This window comes from Colletes latitarsis, unplaced genomic scaffold, assembly GCF_051014445.1.
Source record: "Colletes latitarsis isolate SP2378_abdomen unplaced genomic scaffold, iyColLati1 scaffold0041, whole genome shotgun sequence".
Lineage (NCBI taxonomy): Eukaryota > Metazoa > Arthropoda > Insecta > Hymenoptera > Colletidae > Colletes > Colletes latitarsis.
The window spans coordinates 100,001-117,500 of NW_027488391.1; positions in this window are offsets into that span (position 1 = coordinate 100,001).

Below are 17,500 nucleotides of genomic sequence, written 5' to 3' on the forward strand. Positions count from 1 at the left end.
GTAACTTTCCACTAGCCTGTATAGGTTTCGTGGGCAGTCCCTTCTCTTGAGTTCGTACAGGACATTTGGCCACCATACGTTGTCGAAAGCGCCCGAGATATCGAACGCTATCGCAATCACGTATTTTGCCTCCGCGAATTCCCTTTCCCTAAGAATACTACGAAATTTAACGATCGCCTCCTCCGTCGACCGTCCAGGTTTAAACCCGTATTGTCGGTCGGAGGTTAGGTCATGATCGAGGAAAATACTCGCGAGTCTGTTCGCCATCAGTCGTTCGAGCAGCTTCCCTACCATTGAAAGCAGGCAAACTGGCCGATACGACTTCGGGTTACTCCTATCCTTGTCCGGACCCTTGGGTATTGTAATAATCGTACCCACCTTCCAACGAGCTGGGAATACTCCCCATTCGAGGCATCCGTTACAGAGCCTGAGGAGCTCCTCGTGGAGACATCCCCAGGATTTCTGGATAACTTCCACCTCGATCCTGTCCGGCCCCGGACATTTACCTTTTCTGAGGCGCGTTACAGCGGCACTCAGGTCTTCCCACTGGAATGGGGGGCTGTCCTCCGTTGTTGGCTGGATTCGGACTTCCAGGCGTGTCCTTGCTTGTTCTGGGGTGTCTGTCTCCGTGTCGTCCTCCGGGACGAGCGCCGTCAACATCGCTTCCGCGGTTGATCTCCACGAGGTCGTATGACCCCCGTGTGGCAGTTTGATCGAGGAAGTGGCTTCCTCCCTCCTGAGTTTCCCCAGGGATGTTTTCGTTGCGACACCCCAGACTTCCTGGTTCCCTTGGCTGGTGACGAACTGGCGCCATGAGCGGTTCTTCTCGCTCGTCACCTTTTTTGTATAGGTTCTCCTGAACCGTCGGTATTCCTGTTTAAGTATCTCCCTCGTCGGGGGATCGTGTGTCCCCTGATACAGTCTTCTTGCTCTGTACGTTGCCCTCTTCATCCTTGTTAATTCCTCTGTCCACCACGGTACAGATTTCTGGTGCCATTTCTTTTTGGGCATTGCCGCTTCGCAGGCGGTCAATATTGCCCGCTCCATGGTTTCCGCCATTGCCTCGACGTCCTGCCGACTGTTTAGGTCGGCGTTCGTCAAGGAGCGCTTCTCCTGGATGAGTGTCCTCTGGAGCTTGTTCCAGTCGGCCTTCCTGGTGTTGTACCGTGGCTGTAGGGGCGGCGGCTGTCCTCTTCGCGTGCCGAGGTTCAGGTGCGTCTCCAGGATTCTATGATCACTGGAGGTTCCGTCCTCGTACACTTTCCAGCCGTGTACGAGCGGTATAGCTTCCCAGGTCGCGAGAGTGACGTCGATGTTCGACGATCCTCGCGTATTCTCAAACGTGGTGGGATGTCCCGCCTCGTTTAGTACCAACAAGTTATGTCTAATGAGTAATTCCTCTAGTAGTTCCCCACGTTCGTCGGTGACTCTACTGTTCCATACATGCGACTTCGCGTTCGCGTCCGCGCCTATTATAATTCTTTTCCCCCTTAGCCTTGTTAGTACTGTGTCGAGGTGGGCTAGCCCGAGTTCAATATTTTCCGACGGCGGAAAGTATTGACTCACTACGTACAGTTCCGTGCTACCGTCGGAGAGCTGAACACAGACGCAATGCGTTGTGCACAAGTCTGCGATTTTGAGCACGGAAAATTTTCTATTCCTCACGCATACGGCCGCGAGCGGCGGTTCGTCTGCGTGGTTGTGAAAAACTATCGTAGCGCCCGTCCCGAAACCTGGGATAACTCTTTTGAAACTGTACGGTTCCTGCATAAGCAGAATATCCGCATCAGTTTCCTCCATTTGTCGCCTGACCTCGTGTGGCACGACTTTCGACCGCTGCATGTTAAGCTGCAGGATCGTTATTCCTCGGCCATCTGTAAGTAGATTATTATCCATAAATGGTTCTACTTACTGACCTCTCGAGAGCCTTCTGGTATCCTGGGCAGGCCGTGCTGGAGGCGGCATGATCCCCTTTTTTGCCGGCGCGCCTGCAGTTCACGCATACTGCAGGCTGGCTCTTCCTTGGACACGCCTTCGCGCAGTGTCCTGTATGCGTGCAGTGGCCGCATACCTCCTCCTTTTGGCGGCAGTGCTTCGCAATGTGGCCAAATCCCTGGCACTTGTAACATCGGCTGATTGCGATGTAATCCCGGACCTTGCACGCGTTCCATCCGAGGAACACTTTATGGGCCTCGACCATTTTAATCCTTAGACTAGGGGAGACCTCGACCACCCAGTTGGTCTCTTCCCCGTCCTTCCTGCCCGTGCGGAAGCAGAATTTAATTGCGCTCGCTTCCTCCTCGGTGAATACGCTCGCATTCTGCTTCCTGAGGCTTGCCCGGATCTCCTTCTCCGACATTTCCCGCGGGACGTCGAAGAGCAGCATCCATGGATTCCTGTTGACCGGCGACTTCACGGTCAATCCTGCGTCCTTCAGCTTCGCATTCTCTCTGAGGGCTTTGGCTCCTTCCGGTGTGGTTGTTTCCACCGCAATTCCGTTGCTGTGGATTTTCCTGACGGCCTTCACCTGCATGCCCCTCTTCCTAGGGTTCACCAGCGTGAATACCGCCTCCCTCGCTTCCTCGCTCGTCCTTATCCCTCCGTCTTCCTTGTTCGGGAAGATCATGACCACGTTCTTCGGTGGCCCGATTACCGGAGGTACTCCCAGTGGCGACTTCACTGTCCCCGTTTTCAGTTTCTCCGCATAGGAGAGTACTGATTGAGGTGCTTCCGCCTTTTTCACAGCCCTTTCCAGGCACCTGCTTGCCTGGATCGATTTCTGAACGGCCCCGTTCAGAGTTGCCTCGGATTTCTTCGAGTCGAGGGCGGCTTGTTCTAGTTTCCCCTCCAGGAAACTATTTTGTTGCAAGAGGTCCTGCACGTGGCCTCTCATCTCCTTGAACAGGCGCAGTATCACCGTCGCCTGTTCCTTGTTTACCTTTTTTGCCGGGTCCATGCAGTACGCCAGCATTCGGTCTTCCACCTTGCTTGCTGCTTCTTTAATGGAAGCAGCCGTCTTCTTTTTCTGCTCTCCTGGCGTAGGTTCCACTGCCCTCTTCTTGTTGGCTCCCTCGGTGCCGGCGTCCTTGACCGGCGTTGTGCTGGCCTTCCTTTTCGTTGCGGGAGGCTGTCCTGCTCCCATGGTCCTCGCTGGCGTTGTCGTCGTCGTGGCAGCTACTGCTGTCTTCGTCTTGTCGCCCGAGCGCGACAAGATCACCTTCACCTGCGCGGTCGGCGCCATACTGGAGCGGGGACCGTCCCCCACTCCTCCTCCTTGCTCGGATCCCGTCGGATCCGCTCGTGTCCGGTCGGCCGGTTGCAGCGCTCGGGCTCGCCCCCACTCCTCCTCGGCGATCGGGCCCCGTCGGCTGGACTCGGGTGCGGTCGTTCGGAGTAGATAGGGACATGTAGTGTGTAGCCGTTATTCTGTCCAAGCGCGTTGCCACTTGGGGACTTTGCTGTACCTCAGACCGAAGGTCTATACCAGCAACTACATTTTGCCTGATGTTCGGGCATCTACTTTTCACGCGTCGTTATGCGTTTGGAGGCTAACGACGTCGAAACCTGCTGCCACCTCGAGTCCAACCCAATCCAGGAACGCTTGCCGAAGCAAGCGGGGCTTGTATCCCGGCCCGAGGAGGTCATTGCCGAAGCACATGACCTAGCATCCGTTCGAGTTCATTTTCAAGCATGGTTATTGGAGAGAATCCGCAGACTTCTCTCGTTCTGTTACGTAGCGTATTGCGTTCAATGGCGGTTTTGGTTTCGCCCTGCTTTCGTAAGTAGTACCGAGCGCGTATATGTCCGGAACTCCCTGTATAGGTCTTGTTTTACAAGATCGGCTTCGGTCACCGGCCACGGATGGCCAGCTTCTTCGGCCGCTTGTCTCAGGAGTTCTCGCGCGTCTCGGTACCTCCGGCACTCGAATAGGACGTGGTTTGGTGTTTCCACTTGGCCACAGTCGCAATTCTCGTGCGGTACTAAAGCAAATTCCTTGAGCTTGGCTCGGAAATCTCCGTGCCCGCTTAGGAATTGTACTACGTAGTGATCCAAGATCACCCAGCTTGCATTGAGACGGTCAGATACATCAGAGAAGTAGCGGTAGGTGACCCTACCTTTCTCCGATGACGACCATCTCGTTTGCCACATATTGAGAAGTTCCGCTCGCACCAAGGCTTTCGCCTGAGCAGCGGTTACTTCTCCAGCCGCCAAATCGGCTCGACTTATTCGACAATTTCCGACTTCGATATTGATTTGTCTTCTAATCTGGTATGCACACGCGCGCTCCACTAACACCAAGTCTATCGGCATCGTCCCGGCGATCACAGTGATCGCGTCGGTAGATACCGTGCGATAGGCCTTGGTGACGGCGAGCAAAACATGTCTCTGCGCCCTGGCAAGTTTAGTTCTTGTCACAGAGGTGAGCATGTCTACCCATCCGGCGGCGGCGTATGTCGTGATCGGGACGAAGAGACCTTTGTACAAAGTACGCATGGTTCTGTGTCCCAATCCCCAGTTTGATCGAGCAAGTCTTGCTAGCGTATAAAACGTTCGCATGACTTTGGCATTCAAATATTCGACGTGGGATCTTACTCCCATTCGCGCATCGATGTGAACACCCAAGTACCTTATGGTTTGCTTGAGTGCCACACTTCTCCCGTTTATCCTTATCACAGGAGGTCGTTCTCTATCCAGATTTCCTTTCAAGAGAATCATCTCGGTCTTAGTCGCGGATAGTGTAAGTTTCTGCGTGGCGCACCACTCAGAAATTGTATCCGCGACTCTTTGCCCTCTTTGCTGCAACTGATTCCTCGAGTTTCCGTAGAATACCACGAGTAAGTCGTCAGCGTAGGCTATTGGCTCGCAAGCCAGGTGTTCGTTTGATAGGAGCTGTAGAACTTCGTCAAAGACTAGGTTCCAACAGCTCGGACCGAGTATCGACCCCTGCGGGCAGCCCTTGGTGACTTGCTTACGCACATTACCGTGTTTGGAAACTATTGTAACCATACGGTCAGCGAAGTAGTCGACCATGAGTCGATAAAGATTTCGGGGACATCCCCGGCGTTTCAGCTTCTGAAGTATGCTTGGCCACCAAACATTATCAAAAGCTCCGGCGATGTCGAAGGAGAGACCCATCACATATCGTTCCTCTCGCTGGGATATCAATTCCCTGAGCTTCACCACGGCGTCTTCCGTGGATCGTCCAGGCCTGAATCCATATTGCCGATCGGAACTATGTTCTGGGTTTAGGAATATGTTACTCATTCGGTTAAGCATTAGTCTCTCTAATACTTTGCCTAAGATGGAAAGTAGGCATATCGGTCTATACGACTTGACGTCCGTTGGTGGTTTATCGGGCCCTTTCAAGATTGCTCTGATCGAGCCGATTTTCCACCTAACGGGGAAGACCCCGTGCGCTAGACACCCGTTGTAGAGTCGAAGTAGAGCACTATGGATGGATCCATAAGCACATTTAACCACCTCGGCCTCTATACGGTCCAGCCCAGGGCATTTGCCTCGCTTTAAGCGCGATACTGCAGCTCCGAGCTCATTCCTCGTGAAGACTGGACAGTCTTCAGTCGGCGGATCGGTTGCAGCATCAGCTCTGGTGTTTGCTTGCTCCGGCGTTTCATCCGTGGACGAGTCGTCCGGGATTAGCGCCTGTAGGAGCTGCGAGGCAGTCGATTCCCAGTCAGTCGTATATCCTTCCGGCGTTCGAATGTTTGAGACCGCAGTCTCAACACAGAGTTTCTTTTGGGCGATCTTGTAAACAAGTCCCCATGGCTCTTTATTCCCCTGCTCCGTCACAAAGTTCTGCCAGCTTTGTGCTTTCGCAGCGCGCACTGCGGCTGTGTAGGCGAGTCTAGATGTTCGATACTCAGCCTGCTTTGCCGCTCTCTCCTCCGAGTTCCTCTCGCGCTGAAAGGCTCGTCTAAGTCGATAGACTCGCGCTTTCATTCTCGTCAAATTTTCCGTCCACCATGGGACGGACTTCGAATGCCACTTCTTGGGGCGCATTGAGGCATTGCACGCATCGATGATCGATTTCTCGACCTCTTGTGCTAGGTGTTCGACTTCCCTGCGGCAACCAGTGCCGAGGGGTAATTGCCTCGCGCCTTCAAGAAGAACTTGATCAAATCGCTCCCAGTTCGCATGCAACGTGCGGAATCGAGGCTGTGGGCTTCGATTCTCATTCACGTCCGTGAACTGTAAGACAAAATCAATGAGTCGGTGGTCACTGGAGGTCCAATCCTCGTGAACCGTCCAGTTTCGCACAATTGTCGCCATGTCTGGAGTCGATAATGTGACATCGATCCATGACTCACCGGCAGGGCTGGAGTATGTAGGAATACTCCCAGCCTCGTTCAAAATCGTCAAGTCGTGTAATGCGATAAACTCTTCGAGTTTCTCGCCTCGCGTGTCCGGTCGAACGCTTTCTCCTCCCCAAAGGTGGGATTTGGCGTTGACGTCCGCGGCTATCACGACTCGACGGTGTTGGAGAGCATCGAGTGTCCTCTCCAAGCGTGCCAGACTTGGTTCAATGTCTTCCGAGCATTGAAAGTACTGGCTAACGAGGTAGAAACTACCGAAGGGTCCGCTAATGCAAACGCAGGAGGTGTGAGTATCACACAGCTGTGTGATTTTTACCACCGAGATGTCCGGGTTTCTGACCACTATTGCGGCCATAGCCCTTTCATTCTCGGCGATCACCTTCGCCGTGAGCCCAAAGCCTGGAATCTGTCCCTGAAATTGGTAAGGTTCCTGCATGAGCAACACGTCGATCTCCTTTGCGTGCATTAGCTCGCTCACCTCACCATGAACAATTAGCGCACGCCGCATATTATGCTGCGCGATGCGCAATTGCCTTAGAGGATTCTCCGGGTCGTTTCTATCCATAATTCGTACGAGATACTGCTAGATCTAAAGCTGCCTTATAGGCAGGGCAGTTTTTGTCTCGCGACTTATGGTTGTGCTGATTACCTCTTGATTTACAGTTTGAGCAAGTTGGGGACTTACTCTTCGCCGTACAAGAGGCAATGGTATGCCCTTCTTCGGAGCAGTGACCGCAAACCTCGTTTTTTGCTTTGCAATGTTTGGCCATGTGGCCAAACATTTGACACTTAAAGCAGCGTGTCACCGAGACGTAGTCCTGCACTCTGCATGACGACCACCCTAGGTACACTCTGCCCGAGCTCTTCAGCCGCTGGCGGACCTGCGGACTGACTTCCATGACCCAGTTGGCAGTGTCCTTTTCCTTCGGGCCGGTTGCAAACCGGACCTTCAGGCTGGACGACACATCCCCCTGGGTCATATCGCTGAGGTTTTGCTTCCAGATACTGGAAGAAACCTCCTCTTTCCTCATCGCCTTAGGAACGTCGTACACTATAAGTGTAGGGTTCCTCAAGGTCGGTAGAGTAGCTGAAAGCCCTACTTCTTTCAGCTTCGCGCAGTTGACGAAGGCCTTTAGATCCTCCTTGCGCTCGGTTTCGACGGCTATGCCACCGGAGTGGATGCGTCGGACGGACCTCACGCGGATCTTGGCCTTCGCCGGCTTGACCAGGGACAGAACAGTTTGTTTGGTAACGTCGCTGTTCTGTCCTTTCCCTTTCGGCGGGAAAATACGCACCACGTGTCGTGGTGGTTTAACCGCTTCCGGGGAAACTCGATTGGCGTCAACCTTTACCGCTTGCGCGTAGGTTGTCGCCGCACGAACTGGAGCGGGTTTCACAGTCGGACGGGAACCCGTCGTCTGCGAAACCGTAGGGGCAACCCTCTCTGCGATCCTCTGGGAGGCTCTCACCTCTTGCCGGATCGCCGCGAGCTGTCCTTTTAGGAAAGAGTTCTGGATAAGAACCTCCTGGACTAGCTCGTAGAGAGCTGCCGCGTTGCCTACGATCAAGGCTCCGGTCTCCTTGCTGAGCCTGGATTCTTTTCCAAGACAGCTGGTCCGGATGCCCTTGAACAGTTTCGAGGCCTCTCCATTGATTTTATCGAGAGGCCTGTTCGATGGACCAGGTGTCGCCTCCGCCGACACCTTTCCTGGCAACTCCTCGCCGCTTTTCTGGGCTTTTTCTGCCCTTTGCGGCTTCTCTTTCTTCACGACGGTTACCCAACCGTCGCTGTCGACTTCATGGCCCTTTCCTCCGTCCGAAGACGTGGCGTTGCCTGCTGAGGTTGCCTTCGGCTTTTTGGCCTCTGGCTTCCTCGGTGGAGTTGTACGGGGTGGTGTCCCCGATCCGTCCTTCTTGATATCCTTAATCGGCGCAGGGGATATCGTTCCTGCAGGCTTCGATGTTGTAGCCTTGCTTCGTAGCGTCGGGGGTCTGGTGCTGGGGGGCGTTTTAGCGCCCTTCCCAACTTCAACCTCCTTCGCCTTTTTCTGAGGTGGTGAGACCACCCCAGCCTTTTTACTCGCTGCCGTCGTCCTGCCGGGGGCAACGACGGTAGCCTCCTTTACTCCCTTTTCCCCCTTGCGGGGTACCGAGGCGTCTATTGGCGTCAATTTGATTTTAGGATCCATATTCGCTTGGATTTCGTTTCGTCCCGGCGTGTGTCCCGGCCTCCATGGACCCTCAAATGGAACCCGGCTCCGCCTGGGTTAGGACTTGCACCCGGGATATAGTCCGCGAACAAAGGCCGACCGGGCTTTCCCCGGACTCCTAGGTTCACTTCCTCGCCCAATAGAACCCACGAGTGGTGTTCCGAGCCGATTGACTAGGCACAGGGCTGCTTTTCTCGCCTAGCCGCCTGTCTAGACGAAGCAGAGGCCAAAGGTACGTGTTGGGCAGCTACACTCCCGCAGGAGAGAGGGCCCTCAGATCCCAGGATCCTCCTTTCCGCCGACACAGGTCGCCACGCACGGCAAACACGTGGGGAACAAACCTCAAGCAGATGTTCCCTCTGCTTCGCTACGCCCGGTTTCTGCTCCCTGTTTTGCAGGGAACCCGCTGCGTAACTAGGACATGACCTCGGGCATCATGTCCCTGTAGCATTAGCTCCAAAACGTGGGACTCGTCCTTAGCACGACTAGTAGAACTCACTTTGCCATCATTAACTATGCTCTTGACGCTTCAGCGTCCTTTGCCATCGCCAACGACGGGAGCTGCTGTCAGCAGCGCGACGACGGTCTTACATGTATAAATACATGTTGTCTTTCGTCGTTGGCGTACCTTTCAGTGTTTTCGTCATACGCTGCATATCCTTCCTATATGCAGCGTCCGTATGGCAAGGACTCCGAGTCTGACAGAGCCGTACACCACCGGTTTACAGCTCGGAGTTGAGCTGGTCTAGGCGGAGTCTTCTAATGGCCAGGGGAGCGATCCACGTTTCGAGGCCCGTCTCCCTACCTAGGATACTAGCGTGGTTTCCCAGCCGACACCTTCAGGCAGTAGGGAGCAGCTCAGCTACTTCTACGGTGGCCTCCTTCCGTCATTCGTCTGGCATTACGACGTCTGCCACCAGATGTTTTGGTGTGCTGGGTTCTGCCAAGCCCAGCGGCGTATTGCTTTTCCCAGCGGCGTATTGCTTTTGGGGACGCATACAGACGTCGTTTCGTGTCTCTTTCTGGTCTTTTTACTTTGCTCAACGTGAAAAGGGGGCATATAGCCCCCTTTTTGATTTCTGGTGTCAGGATCGCCTCCTCGGAAAAGCATTAAAGCAAAAAGGGGGCTTATAGCCCCCTGGTATGAGTTAGGTCTTTCTTGGAGAAGCTCTAGGTGTTCGAGTAGGAACTTCGAAAAGTTCCTTAAAGTGAAAAAGGGGCATATAGCCCCTTTTTTGTACAATATACGCCTTCTCCAATAAGCCTTAACGTGAAATGGGGGCCGAAGCCCCCAGGTGTTAAGTATACGCTAGTCATAATGCTTCCCCATCTCTCTTTGCTTTCCTGACACCACTCCTTTCTGACATCTCTGTTTTGCACAGAACGAATGACGGATCACGTCTTGCTCGGGTAGGTGGGGTCGCTACTCCCATACGGTGTGCCCCTGCACCGCCCCTGCCGAAACCAGAGCCCCGTTGGCCGGCATAAATGCCGTTTGCAGCGTCCACCGCGTGGAGGAGGGGTTGGCACATGCGATCCTGGTGCCGTATAGCAAGCTATACGCCCGGACGGCTTCTAGACGCCAGTAGATAGGGACAGTGGGAATCTCGTTAATCCATTCATGCGCGTCACTAATTAGATGACGAGGCATTTGGCTATAACACTCTTATATTACCTGCGGGTAACAAAGTAGTCTAGTGTATTATTTTTCCACTTTTAAAAAGTGAGCCCACTAGTAGGCCTACGAAGATTGTAGAGTGCGCAGGATTAGGATTATATATAATAATAAAAAACAAAAGTCTACCCATTAAGGAAAACAAATAAAATAAAATACAACAAATAAATTAAAAAGGAATAATATAAAAGTAATAACGTAACAAAATAGAACTAGAATATAAGTACATAACTAAATAAATAATCAAGAGGAGAGAAAAGGAAAGAAACGCTAAATACAAGGAGCTAAACAGAGGAGGAGAACTAAGCCCGCCTCTTTTTCTTCCTCTTGCGCCACGTGTGTGCCATAAAGTATTTATGAATTGTAGATCCATATCTGAGAATGTTACATACTATTGTGCGCTGAAGGAAATCTGGAAGTTTATATTTTTGCCAAATAATCCGGTTTGTGGGAGGCCAACTTCCCCTGGCACCAATTACAAAGGGAAGGACCTCTGGCTGTTTTGCTAAATTATAATTTAATTTAATATTATCTAATATTTCTGGTAAGTTGTATTTATCTTTTTTTAATTGGGCTGCGTCCAGCAAGCTACGTCCGCGCTCCCAGACAACGGTGGTTTCTATAATGCTGGCGGTATGACTATTGCTATCTATGACCAGTAAATCGGGAATATATCTATTGTTGCGTGTGTGAACTCTTGGGGCATCCTGAATATTGAACCCAGCTTGTCTGAGGTGTTTAGCCAGATCTTGGGTAGCTCTGTCGTGCCTCTGAATCCGGGGATAATGAGTGATAGGGCACCACTGCAACACATGAGAGAGCGTTTCTCTCCTGCCCACACAGGTCGGATACCGACATTGAGCCGCTGCCGAGTCAATGTACGGAGCACCGCCTGTGGGAAGGAGCCCAATACGTAGTTGGATGGCACGTATGTAATCTCTCCCGGACCAAAAGGGGGGTGGGTTCAAAATCCAGCTGCAGGTAGCACGCGTATTGCACTCCAGGCCATTACCAAGAGCAGACTGATGCAAGCTCATGGCCCAATATCGGTCCACTGCAGACTGAGCAGTAGGAATGTCTTGACAAATAATGTCAAGCTTCCGCATCAGTCTGCGCATTGATGGAGTTTGAAATGCAGCGGTAAAGTCTGGATCGCTCTGGAGACTAATGCGCAACAACCGACGGCGGTAAACAACACCGATTTGGTGACGCAGACAGGGAATCGATAGACCCCCGTCGCGAATCTTTGCGTACAAGTAGGCAGTTGGAGTAGTGATAGGCAGGTGGAGTGTAGCCTTCACGAAACGCCTAATCAAGCGGTCTAAATGCTCCAACTTGCCTACTGTAATACTAGAAGATTGGTTGCAGTGCATTAGTCTCGGTATTAGGTAGCGATTTAATATGTGGAGCTTTTGCCACGGGCGCAACCCAGCGCGTCGAAGGCGCTCCAACATAGATTCCAGATTGGAGGCCGAAGGAGCAATCATGCCATACTGATTATAATTGTGGCCAAGGTACTTCAGCTGTTCGAGTACCTTGAGAGCTGGAACGGGTTTGCCACTTATAATAAACCGGGGCCTGGTGTCGACAGCGATCCTCTTTGTGCCAGGTACGCGCATGAGTTGTAAGGCGCGGCACTTAGAAGGGTTAACTTCCATGTGCGATTCTTCCAAAAAGGCGTGGAGTTTGTGCAGGTGTTCGCGAATGCCATGCTCAGTGTCGCTAAGCAACACGATATCATCGGCGAACAGGAGACAGCCGATTTTCGCCTTACCGAGACTGACGCCATCGGCAGGGTTGATGGACGATACGAATTTGTCCATCGCGATGTTAAAAAGTATCGGACTGTCTGTGTCGCCCTGACGCACACCTCTACACATACCTATTGGAGAACTTCTTTGACCATGGCATTCAAGGATCGTGTCAACATCCCTGTAAGTAGACATGATGTACCTAACAGTGTGCTGATCGACTCCTTTGGACAATAACGCGTGCTCTATAGCGGTCGGGTGAATTTTATCAAATGCTTTTGTTAGATCTATTGAGAGTAAAAAGAGGGGTTTGCCATTGTTGCGATATTCGCGTACTATAGTATCCAAAACAGTGAAGCTAGTCATTAGGCCGTCGCCAGCAGTAAATCCTCTTTGCGCATGATGAAGTTTGACGTTTTCAGATAGACGGGCGGCAAGAATTTTATGTAATAAACGAGAAAAGATAGAAGAAACAGTGATAGGTCGCCAGTTAGATGTTTTCGAAAGGTCGCCTTTTTTAGGAATTAAAACGGTGCGGTTATGTCTCAATGTGGATGGTGTGCGGCATAATCCAAACACTATGTTCAGCATAGCAACCAGGTCTGCCATATTGGCCATTCTAAGGTGTTCTCTGGTGATGCCATCAGGGCCACACGCAGTTTGTTTAAGCCGCCGCAGAGCTAGTTCCGTCTCTCTAAATGTGATCGGATGATCAAGGTGGAGCGTTTCAGAAGCCGGATTGGGAGCGGGGCCCCTATACTGCGGACATTCTTCAAAGAGAAGACGGAAATCTGCCTCAAAATCGGCCATAGGAGGAAAGATGTCGGTGGAAGCATCTTTATCGTCCAAAATCGCGTGTGCCAGTTGAGATGGATTCTTAGCGAAAAGTCGCTGATGATTACTGAACATGGCGGATCTTACAGTGGTACGGTTATTTTTACTATTTTTCTTATTATTCCGGTTGGGCTTTCTATTCCTATTTCTCCTATTTGCAGGTCTTGCGTCTGTGTGAGGTTTGGCGAGGTTACATATTGCGGCCGAAATAACGGGATCAAACAGGTCAAAATTATTGCTAGAAAATAAAGATTGTATAAGGCGCTGCCCGTCAGGAGAACAAGATGGTGTCAGCTCCCTGAGATGCGAGCAAATATCGGGATGATTAAGCAGAACGCAAACTTCATGCGGAGGGTCTTCAATGTCCCTGGTAGGAGTGACAGATGGAGGCGTCAAAATCCTGTTCCAAGGAGCGATGGAGTCGATACGTTCGAGGCGTAGGCGTGGAGTTAAAGGACAAGTAATTCTGTGTGGGTTATGAACTGGTGATTGTGGTAAAGAAGCTGTGTTTGTATGGGAAATAAGTTGAGAGAGATAGGATTTGTATGAAGGCTTCTGCCGTTGCTTCTTGATGCCATCCGCAGTGCGTCCACCATGCAAGCTGGCTAAACGAACAACAATCTCCTTCTGCATCAAACCTGCAGGAAGCTGAGATTCGAGCCGAGCTAGCTGTTTTTCCTCGGCATCGGTCCATTTAGCCCTGGAGGTAGGTATTCGAGCTTGAGCTAGCTGTACGTCCTGTGTGTTGTACTCCACAGGGTGGGCTCGCTTCGAGTGCTGGCGGAGGGAGGCATACTTGGGGTAGCTCGAGTTGCACACCTCACAGAGGTATGTCCCATCCGAGCTAGGAGGAGGTTGATTACAACGGCGGATGTGTTGTTTCCGTTGCGCAAGAGGTCTAGAGGAAAGATCAGAAAGACAGGAAGGACAGGAAAGACACTCTAAATCTAAATTCAATCGTAAATCGACGGGATATCCATGAGACGTCGCCGAGTCGTTACCAGAAGAGCAATCGGGGTTCCGAGGCTTCCTTGTAGTTTTAGGAGCAATAATAGTGGAGCAGAGCTCCGAGGTATCCCAGGGCTGCTAACCCAGGGAACCCCAGACATAATGTCCGTTCGGCTTTCGCCGAGTTCGCCGCGCGCCATTTAGCCACGTTTGGAATCGAGAGACAACATTGTTGTCTCCCGACTCCAAACGTGTTACCGGCAGGCACCACGAGGAGGTAGGTCGCGCGACTTGGATGGGAGAGGCTGAAGGGCCAGAGGCCTGTGTTACGCATTGCCATCCCTGCAACTACAACTCAACTTAAGGACTGGTCTCGGATACTAGGACGGCAAGCCGCCCCGACACCTCAAACGACCGCCTTAAGAGAGTCATAGTTACTCCCGCCGTTTACCCGCGCTTTTTTGAATTTCTTCACGTTGACATTCAGAGCACTGGGCAGAAATCACATTGCGTCAACACCCTTGGGGGCCATCGCAATGCTTTGTTTTAATTAGACAGTCGGATTCCCCTAGTCCGTGCCAGTTCTGAGCTGAGTGTTGAATGGCGGCCGAAGAGGACGATCGACGACGGCAAGCCGCCAACGAAAGCCTCGCAGCAAGGAAGATCCGCGGGAGGCCAAGGCACGGGACCGAGCTCGGATCCCGACGAGAACGAACGAATCCGTTCAACGCCGTTCACCTCGCCCAGGCCCGGCACGTCAGCCAGACTCGCTTCCCGACCAAGCCCGACACGCCCCGCTCCTCAGAGCCAATCCTTATTCCGAAGTTACGGATCCAATTTGCCGACTTCCCTTACCTACATTAATCTATCGACTAGAGGCTCTTTACCTTGGAGACCTGCTGCGGATATGGGTACGAACCGGCGCGACACCTCCACGTGGCCCTCTCCTGGATTTTCAAGGTCCGAGGGGAAGATCCGGACACCGCCGCAACTGCGGTGCTCTTCGCGTTCCAAACCCTATCTCCCTGCTAGAGGTTTCCAGGGAACTCGAACGCTTATACAGAAAAGAAAACTCTTCCCGGATCTCCCGACGGCGTCTCCAGGTCATTTTGGGTTACCCCGACGAACTACTCTTACGAGGGCCCGAATGGTATACGGTTCCGCTGCCGGGTTCCGGAATAGAAACCGGATTCCCTTTCGCCCGATGGGTGTGTGTCTCTCTCTCACATCGCTCAAGTTATTTTATTTTATAATCGTTTCGCACTTGTGTGACTCGTTTTTCTTTTTGGTTAAAAAAAAACGTTTAAAAAAATTGCTTTTACACATATTTTTTTACACAACTCTACTATACTGTTGTTGCCATGATGGATCTTAATAATATAATATAATAAATATAATAAATATATATATATATGTATGTTTTTTCTCGTGTTCGAGTCAAAGTGGATGATTAAGCTTTGTAATAACTTCGTTTCGTTTCGTTTGCTGCGTTTTTTTAGGACACCTCATCTTCATAGGATTTCTCTTAGGGCTTAGGATCGACTGACTCGTGTGCAACGGCTGTTCACACGAAACCCTTCTCCACGTCAGTCCTCCAGGGCCTCGCTGGAGTATTTGCTACTACCACCAAGATCTGCACCGACGGCGGCTCCAGGCAGGCTCACGCCCAGACCCTTTTTTTTTTTTTTTTTTTTTTTTTTTTTTTTTTTTTGTCGTGGGGAAAATCTTCGAAAGACTCCCTCGCACCTCCTTGGGGAGAGGTGGGAGGGGTGTGTGGGATTCCCCGCGCCCGTACAACGACAGACGCGGGACCTACCCACTAAAAACCCCACGGTGACCCTTCGGCACGCTTTTGGAGGATACCGGGAATCGCTCGAAGCATTCTTCCGGTATCCTCCCCGTGCCCGCGCTATCGCGCCCATCCCCCGGGGGGACAATCGGTCCCCCCAGTAGACACACTGCCTCATAGCGGCGGGACGAGGCCACTCCATCCCGCCGCTATCCGTCCCGGGGCCGCGTTTAGTGGCGGCTGCGAGCCCCAACTCGCAACCGTCCGCGACCCCGTTTCAACCCCTCGGCGGCCGGGCGTTCATGGCCGCACCAGACCGCCGAGGGTGCCTCCCCTTGCGTCGGACCGGCAGGGGGTGGCACTCCTACCCTCAACCGGTCCGACCCGGCGCCGCCTGGCGGGAGGAGGGTCCCCTCAGGACCCCCCTCCCAGCCTAGGTCATCCGCCACGCCGAGGCGGCCGCCCGCGACGCCTCGCGACCGGGCGACGACCTCGGGCCACCGCACGAGCGCGAGCTTCAGCGCGCCGCTGAAGCTCGCGCTCCCTCCCCGCGGCCTCCTTCTGCAACATTACGTTCTCGCAGAAGGAGGCCACGGCCCTCCACTTCTCCTCGCTGCCGAGCATGGCGCGCACCACGCCCGGCAGCGAGACATCCCGCCCGACGACGCCGACCAGGACACGGCGCTCCCCCTCCCACGCGGGGCATACCTCCAGGGTATGATCCGCCGTGTCCTGCTCAGCGTCGCAGTGGCAGCAACGCGCCGTCGGCTCCTTCCCTATCCGGTACAGGTATCTTCCGAAGCTGCCATGCCCGGAAAACACCTGTGCCATCCGGTAGGTGAGGCTGCCATGGCCTCTGTCCAGCCACTCCTTCAGGAGTGGCCGAACCGCCCCGACAGTCCGGTGCCCCGCGGTTGGCAGAGCCAGCCGCTCCTGCCACGCGAGCAACACGGACTGCCGGGCCTGGCGCTTCAAATCGCCCCAAGCAGGTTCCTGCCCGCCCGGGACCGCCCCCACCCCCGCGCGACGGTCGACGCGGTGCCGGTACATCACCGCGTGCGATCGCGCGAGCAGGTCCATGGGCGGCATCCCCGCTAGAACCGTCGCCGCCTCATGTGACATGGTCCGATACCCGCGGACGACCCTGAGCGCCATGCGCCTCTGCACCCGACGCAGCATAGTCATGCTGCGCCGGGAGGCAGCCAGGTCGTCCGCCCAGACGGGGGCCCCGTATAGGGCCACCGACTGGACCATTGCCACATAGAGGCGACGAACTCGGCCCGACGGGCCCCCCAGGTTGGGCAGGATCCGGCCCAGAGCCGCAACCATCCTTTCCAACCGGGGGACCAGGCAGCGGAAATGCTCCCCGAAACGCCAGTGGCTATCGAGGATCAGCCCCAGATACCTGATCTGGGGCTTCACCTCGATGTCAGCCCCACCCACCCGGATCACAGGGGGTGGCGGATCCTGCCGAGGTGAATGAAACGCAATCACCTCGGTCTTATGGACCGCCACCGTCATCCCCATCCCCCTGATCCGGTCGACGACGCGTTGCGACCCCTCCTCCGCGCGACGCATGGCCCTCCCCCAGTGCGCCCCGACGGCCAGCACCAGTGTGTCATCCGCATAACACACCGTGCTGACGCCGTCGGGGAGGCCGGCCCGCAACACCGAGTCGTACGCGATGTTCCACAGGAGTGGCCCGAGGACCGACCCCTGCGGAACACCGCAGTACACCTCCCTCCGCATATCACCATCCCGGCCCGGATACTCGATCCACCTGCCGCGGAGATAATCCCCGACGACCGCCCTGAGACAAGGGGGGACTCGATGATATTCGAGTCCCCTCCTTATCTCTTCCCAGGGGAGGGTGTTAAAGGCATTGGCAATATCCAAGGATATTGCCAATGCCACCCCTCCCCGGGAGACGGCCGCCTCCGAGAGGGCCCTCACACGACCTA